This window comes from Babylonia areolata, chromosome 23 (genome assembly GCF_041734735.1).
Source record: "Babylonia areolata isolate BAREFJ2019XMU chromosome 23, ASM4173473v1, whole genome shotgun sequence".
Classification (NCBI taxonomy): Eukaryota; Metazoa; Mollusca; class Gastropoda; order Neogastropoda; family Buccinidae; genus Babylonia; species Babylonia areolata.
In genome coordinates, this window is record NC_134898.1 from 46,193,480 (window position 1) to 46,201,340 (window position 7,861).

The 7,861-nt window shown below is 40.3% G+C and overlaps 1 non-coding gene across 1 annotated transcript; it reads right to left on the minus strand.

The window, feature by feature from the left end:
* Positions 1–1,570: 1,570 nt before the first annotated feature.
* Positions 1,571–1,646, minus strand: Trnae-uuc (transfer RNA glutamic acid (anticodon UUC)). Its single transcript has one exon. It is a non-coding gene; the product is annotated as a tRNA-Glu (tRNA).
* Positions 1,647–7,861: the final 6,215 nt, after the last annotated feature.

Genomic DNA, 7,861 nt, shown 5'->3' on the forward strand with positions numbered 1-7,861 from the left:
TTATATAACCCACCGAAGTTCGTTTATTCGTTTATTTATTTATAGTCTGTTCATCTAAGATGATGATATTAGACTGAAAATAAATGATATTATTATTATTATTATTTGGATTATTATCATTCCTAGCATTGTGATGATTGTTAGTATTAATTAGAAATCGACATTTCTGTATATTCGAATGAAAAGGGGGGTGGTTGAGGTGCGGAGGGGGGGGGGTAGCAAGGGGGAGGGGACTAAGAAAGGAAGAGAGACAGACAGACAGACAAACAGACAGGCAGACAGACAGAGAGAACAGAATGTGGAAAAGATAGAGTACGGTACAAATTCTAAAATGGAGAGGTGAGTGTCAGTGATTGGAGAAAGAAAAAACACAATATTGGAAGGGTGTGTGTGAGAGGCGGGACGGGGGAAGCGGGATTCGGAAAAAAATCAAATATTGTATGCGCTACTTCTGTAGATTTTTTTTTTTTTTTAAAGAGATTCATGTGGGGACCTACAATAAACAACCAACTGGACTATTTAACACATAACTAGCTAACTTTAATAAAGAACAGTTTGAAATATATAACTTTTTCCAAAAAATGTTAACATTTGAAACTGGTAACACGTGTTCCGTAATTTCTGGAGGCAAAAAAGGTTTCATTACTAAACAGCGGGTTAAAACGTGCTCTACCGTTAAACGTCCCTCGCAAATGCATTCAATATTTTCACAATATTTTGTGTATGGGACATTTAATAATAACCTAAATGCCATGCTCTTAACAGCCCTGCCAGTTCATTTAGCATTTAATAAGGCAGAAGTGTTAACTTCTAAAGACAGAAAGGAATTTTGCATATTTCTTTCAACAATATTACACATTTCAGATGATGATAAACGATGAGGAAGTTCAATTGCATTTAAAGCGTTTTTAGCTCCAAGCTTTGCAAGATGATCTGCACGTTCAATAGACAAAAGCCCACAGTGTGAGGGAATCCAGCACATTCCAATATTAGTTCCTCTAATTTGAATACAGTGAATCAAAAATCTTATTTCAAAAATGATGTTATAATTAATGTTCGTACAACCTGATTTGATAGAGTGCAGAACTGATTTTGAATCGACACAAAAAATAAAACATTAATGAAGTTTAGGGGCAGATCAATTAGATATGTTAATGCCATAAGGATGGCAATTAATTCAGCTGTAAAAATTGAGAAGCCCTTTCCAATATGATATGACTTTTCAATTTTCAAAGCAGGAATTGCATATCCAGAACCAGCAAACTGATTTTCTAGAACAGAACCGTCTGTATATATTTTTAAGTGGTTGGGGTATGTTTCAGACCAGTGTGTTTTGACTCGAGAAGCCAGTATATTGGGATTTTCATCTTTCTTAATGTCACAATATTGAATGTCAAAAGCTGCTCCCGTTAATTCCCATAAGGCTGACATGGATTACAGGATCTTTAACGTGCGTATTTGATCTTCTGCGTCAGTATAAACACGAAGGGGTTAAGACATTAGCAGGTGTGCACATATGTTGACCTGGAAGACCGAGAAAAAAAAAAAAAAACTCCACCCTTTACCCACCAGGCGCCATTACCGAGATTCGAACCCGGGACCCTTGGATTGAAAGTCCAACGCTTTAACCACTCGGCTATTGCGCCCGTCTGGAAGGTGTGTGGGCAGAAAGGAGTTCATCTGGAGAAGGACGGGGAGGGATCACCATGACCCTTTCGTTGGCTGACAGACAGGTTCTCTTTCTGTCTGTCTGTCCATGGAAAAAGTATATCAATAGCTTCAAATTAATACTCCTTGATTAATCAAGATTTTATTTTTTGATATGTCTGTGGAAAAAATAATTACAGCTTAACTCTCTCCATACGAACGGCGAAAGAGACTACGTTAACTCACTGATTACGGCCAGTCCTCTCTTCTCCTCTACACAGACCCCTCGGATGTCCAGTGGGTGTCTGAATGACCCAACCTTTAGCTTCCGTCGTCAGAATTGTGGTATTCTTTGTCAACATTCACCTCTTCAGTATAAGAGCCTTCCGCTTGCAATATTTTGATGATGTTAATCGGGGTGAAACGCTGTTAACGTCGTCTCTTTCGCCGTTCGTATGGAGAGAGTTAACAGCGTTTCACCCCAATTACCATCATCAAAATATTGCAAGTGGAAGGCTCTTACACTGAAGAGGTGATATGTTGACGGAAGCTAAAGGTTGGGTCATTCAGACACCCACTGGACATCCGAGGGGTCTGTGTAGAGGAGAAGAGAGGACTGGCCGTAATCAGTGAGTTAATATACTCCTTGATTAATCAAGCCCACTGTGTGACCTTTTTGTTGGCTAACCGACATATTCTCTTGCTGTGTCTGTTTGGAAAATGATATCTATAGCTTCAAATTAATACACTTTGATCCATCAAGATTTTATTCCGATCATTTGCTTCAAATGTGTCTTTCATTCAATTATATTTTGATGCATTTACTATTTTTTTTCTTTTTTTTTTTCTTTATACTTGGTTTACTTATTTTTCATTTTTCATAGGAGGAAGGTGGCAGAATGGTTAAGACGCTCAGCTGCCAATACAGAGAGTCCGTGAGGGTGTGGGTTCGAATCCCGCTCTCGCCCTTTCTCCTAAGTTTGACTGGAAAATCAAACTGAGCGTCTAGTCTTTCGGATGAGACGATAAACCGAGGTCCCGTGTGCAGCACGCACTTGGCGCACTGAAAAAGAACCCATGGCAACGAGAGTGTTGTCCTCTGGCGAAATTACGTAAAATGAAATCCACTTTCATAGGTACACAAATATGTAAGCATGCACTCAAGGCCTGACTAAGCGCGTTGGGTTATGCTGCTGGTCAGGCATCTGCTCAACAGATGTGGTGTAGCGTGTATGGATTTGTCCGAACGCAGTGACGCCTCCTTGTGAAAGTGAAACTGAAACTGAAACTATTTTTCATTGATTTTGTATCATTTTATAGTAATGTTTCATACAAACATAGGGTACGTTCTTAACGCCTAACCAGGGTGTTTGGTTTATTCTAACGTCAGGCATCTGTTGGTTGGTTTTTTTTTTTGTTTTTGTTGTTGTTGTTTTTTCGTGGTGTAGCGTGTATGGATCATGCACGCTTTGACAATGAAACTGAAACTTTCTTGTGCAAGACTTGTGGGCAGATACTTTTTCATGTAATGGAATATTCAACCCCACCACTGTTTGCTCGACGCACTGTTACATAATTATTTCTTTAAACTCGTAAAGTGCTCGACCCCCTTTCATGATTCCCAAGTGATCGTTGTCATCGGGCTTGTGCAATGTTTGCAACATACAACTCCCACTCCCATTTCGTTGATAAAAGAAAATCGTGCAGAGAGAGTTTTTACTTGCAGAGTGGCGCCAAGGAGCCATCTAAAAAAGTGACTCTCCAATGTTCGCAAGCATAACCTGGTTTTGAGAGTGTGTCGCAGTGGTTTTCTCGGGCTTCGCTGCCTGTAGTGATTTCACTTGAAGAGACCCAGGCTTTGACACACAACCAACAGACCTGGAGAAATCTGGTGAACAGTTCTGTGCGATGTCCAAAGGACTCTTCACAAAGTTGAGGGAGAAGAAGAAGAAGAACAAGAAGAAGAACAACAACAACAACAAGATGAAGGAGGAGGAGGAGGAGGAAGATGAGGAGAAAGAAGAAGAAGAAGAAGGAAGAAGAGGAGGAGAAGGAGAAAGAAGAAGAAGTAGAAGGAGGAGGAGGAGGAAGATGAGGAGAAAGAAGAAGAAGAAGGAAGAAGAGGAGGAGAAGGAGAAGAAGAAGAAGTAGAAGGAGGAGGAGAACGAAGAAGAAGGAGGATGAGGAGGAAGAGGAGGAGGAGGAGAAAGAAGAAGAAGGAGGAGGAGAAGGAGAAGGAAAAAGAAGTAGAAGGAGGAGGAGAAGGAAGAAGAAGGATGAGGAGGAAGAAGAGGGGGAGGAGGAGGAGAAAGAAGAAGAAGTAGTAGTAGTAGTAGTAGTAGTGGAAAAAGAAGAAGAAGAAGGTGATTTCCTTGAGGTGTTGAGGTATTTGGAATCACGCTCCTATAAAATCTTCAGCAGCAGCTCACAAAATTCCAACTCCCCCCACCCCCTTCCTCCCTCTTGCTTGCAGGCTTCAGAAGAATCTTTCTGGAAAAAAAAGGAGTCTCCTGTAGCCGAGCAGAATCCTGACGATTCTAGACACCTTCTGGCGAATTCATCTTCATGATTGCAGCTACCTCTTCATGATATAACATCATCTCTCTTTTCGTCAGCCATAGCTTTCATTCACTTCAGCTGCTAACTGTATGCAGTTTGTGTTTTACTCGCGACTTCAAATACCCGACTGTCCACTTGTAAAGGCAAAAAGTTTATTTGATGTACCGACCACGGGTATTGAAACACTGAACACATGCTTAGTTTTACATGCCATAAAAACAGAAAGAGTTATGTCAAAACAAAACAAAAAATAAATGAATGAAATAAACAAACTACTGATCCCAATTGAGCAAAGAAGCAAATTGATACACAATAACAGTAATTTTTCCTAGCGACAGAAAAAAAAAGTACTGAAGAGGGAAGAAGACAAAAATGACTGCAGGATTCTTCAAATACAAAAAAAATAAAGTTTATAAAAACCTGTTTGGTGGTGGCTGAATCCTCTTTGTTTTTACACGACGTTTCGGACCATAGGCCCGTTGTCAAGTGATGAGAAGAGGACAGTGTGAATAGGAAAGCCTATGTGAGGAAAGGGTGATGACATCTCACTCCTTTCTGTTTTGATGGGCCATGCACACTAAAACACTTGCTGATCACCATTCAGTGCAATACATACTCACTCACACACACACACACACCTGAAGAGATAAAGGATTTAAGTTTCAACAATAATCTTTTGTTGTTGTTTTTTTTCTTCCAGTTAAGTGGAATTCAACGAGGTTTGGACGGGTTCAATAATATCTGGGTAAACAGTTCTTTTTGAATGGTTTTTTTTTTCCCTTGGCCCAAAGCACGTATGTTGGACAAATACACTGATCGATGATTTTCCCAGAGCGCCACGAACCTTTCTGCTTATCATCATCCAATGTGTATTGTGTGTGCGTGTGCGTGTGTTTATGTAAGTTTGTGCCTGCCTATGTTTGCGTATGTGTTATGGTAGCTGTTAGATACACATGTATGTTAAAATGTATGTATGCAGCGTGTGTTTGTGTGTGTGCGCGTGTGTGTGTGTGTGTGTATGTGTATGTGTGTGTGTGTGTGTGTGTGTGTGTGTGTAGTCACATTTTGGTGTGTGTATGTAACATAGATATGATGTTTTATGTTAACAAAAGCGTTTTTGTAAAGCACCCAGAGCAGATTTCTGGATAGTGTGCTATGTAAGTATCCATTATTATTATTATTATTATTATTATTATTATTATTATTATTATTATTATTATCATCCATGGAAAATATCGTTTTCGCGAATTTTGTTTAGCGATCTTTGCAATAAAATATCAGAACACGAACATGGATGGAATCTTTTTTTTTTTTCTTTTTTTTTTTAAGATGGTACTTGGACCAAATTGTATATATAAAAAAAATTGACGCATTGTATGTAATATTTTCCCCAATGTATAAATTCTTGGGCAAATTGTACAGACGTGGTCTACAATCACTGAAAAGTGTCCTCGTAAATACATAAACTCTCTGTGTCTGTCTTTCTGTCTGTCTGTCTCCCAATGAAATAGATTTTCACACACACACACACACACACACACACACACACACACACACACACACACACACACAAAATTACTATTTGACTATTTGACGTCCCTAAAACCTATTCATCGTATTCATTCATCGTGCAGTGTTGGCCTAGAGGTAACGCCAAGGAAGCGAGAGAATCTGAGCGCACTGGTTCGAATCACTCCGGCGTCGCCAGTATTTTCTCCACCTCCACTGGACCTTGAGTGGTGGTCTGGACGCTAGTCATTCGGATGAGATGATAAACCGAGGTCCCGTGTGCAGCATGCATTTAGCGCACTTAAAAGAACCCACGGCAACAAAAGGGTTGTTGTCGCTGGCAAAATTCTGTAAAAAAATCCACTTGGATAGGAAAACAAATAAAATTGCAGGCAGGAAACACACACACACACACACACACACACACACACACACACACACACACACACACACACACACACACAAAGTGGCGTTGTCAGTGAAGCGACGCGCTCTCCGTGGAGAGAGCAGCACGAATTTCACACAGAGAAACCTGTTGTGATAAAAAGAGTAATACAATTGTAGATCACTCAGGGAACTTCTGTATGTTCAATGGCGTGAATGCGAATCCACGTTGGTTTGTTACCTGATGTCTCTATCCCTACCTCTCTTCATAGGTGGGTAGAGGAGGTGCAGGGTAATGTGTGTGTGTGTTGGAGCTCATGTACGTTTATATGTATTTGACTGTGCTTTCATATCTGTGAAACTGCATGTTTGGTGCATATCTGTTATGCATGTGTGGGTGTATGCGTAAATGTGTGTCTTCATGTTTTACATTTATTTGCTTATTTATCATCATTGTTGTCTTATTTATTTATTTTTATTATTATTATTATTATTATTATTATTATTATTATTATTATTATTATTATTTATTATTTATTATTATTATCATTACTACGTACTTTTTTATATCATAATTATTATTTATTTATTTAGTTATTTAGTTAGTTAGTTAGTTATGTAAGCTTATCTATTATTTATTCACCTTTTTTTCTTTTCTTTTTTCTCAAGGCCTGACTAAGCGCGTTGGGTTACGCTGCTGGTCAGGCATCTGCTTGGCAGATGTGGTGTAGCGTATATGGATTTGTCCGAACGCAGTGACGCCTCCTTGAGCTACTGAAACTGAAACTGAAACTGAAACTCTCTTCGTGACAGTGGAGAAGAGTAGTCAAGTGTAATAAGACTGAATTCCTAAACTTGTGTAAACGGTTTCAGTTTCAGTTTCGGTTTCTCAAGGAGGTGTCACTGCGTTCGGACAAATCCATATACGCTCCACCCCATCAACTAGGCAGATGCCTGACAGCAGCATAACCCAATGTTGAAAGGTGATGATTATTGGTCCACGAGCCATCTGAGTGAAGGAAACTTTCTGCAGACCTCGCTCACCCAATGCCACAGCTATTCTACTCGCCTGGACACAACGGAAATGAATTCGCCGCCCCGGTGGGGGTATGGCACGTTTAACCTTGTTTGTATTTTGTATTTCATCTTTTCACAACAGACTTCTCTGTGTGAAATTCGGGCTGCTCTCCCCAAGAAGAGCGCGTCGCTACACTACAGCCACCACCCTTTTTTTTCTGCTGCAGTTTTATTTGTTTTTCCTATCGAAGTGGATTTTTCTACAGAATTTTGCCAGGAACAACCCTTTTGTTGCCGTGGGTTCTTTTACGTGCGCTAAGTGCATGCTGCACACGGAAGCTCGGTTTATCGTCTCATCCGAATGACTAAGTGTCCAGACTACCACTCAAGGTCTAGTGGAGGGGGAGAAAATATCGGCAGCTGAGCCGTGATTCGAACTAGTCCGCTTAGATTTTCTCGCTTCCTGGGCGGACGCGTTACCTCTAGGCCTTCACTCCAAGACTTGTTCTGAGGAAGCCCAAGAGCCAACAGGTCACACTCCGAATGATCAGTGTTAACTCACTCAGTACGGCCAGTCATCTCTTCTCCTCTACACAGACCCTTCAGATGTCCAGTGGGTGTCTGAATGACTCAACCTTTAGCTTCCGTCGTCAGAATTGTGGTAATCTTTGTCAACATTCACCTCTTCAGTATAAGAGCCTTCCCCTTGCAATATCTTGATGGTGGTAATTGGGGTGAAACGCTG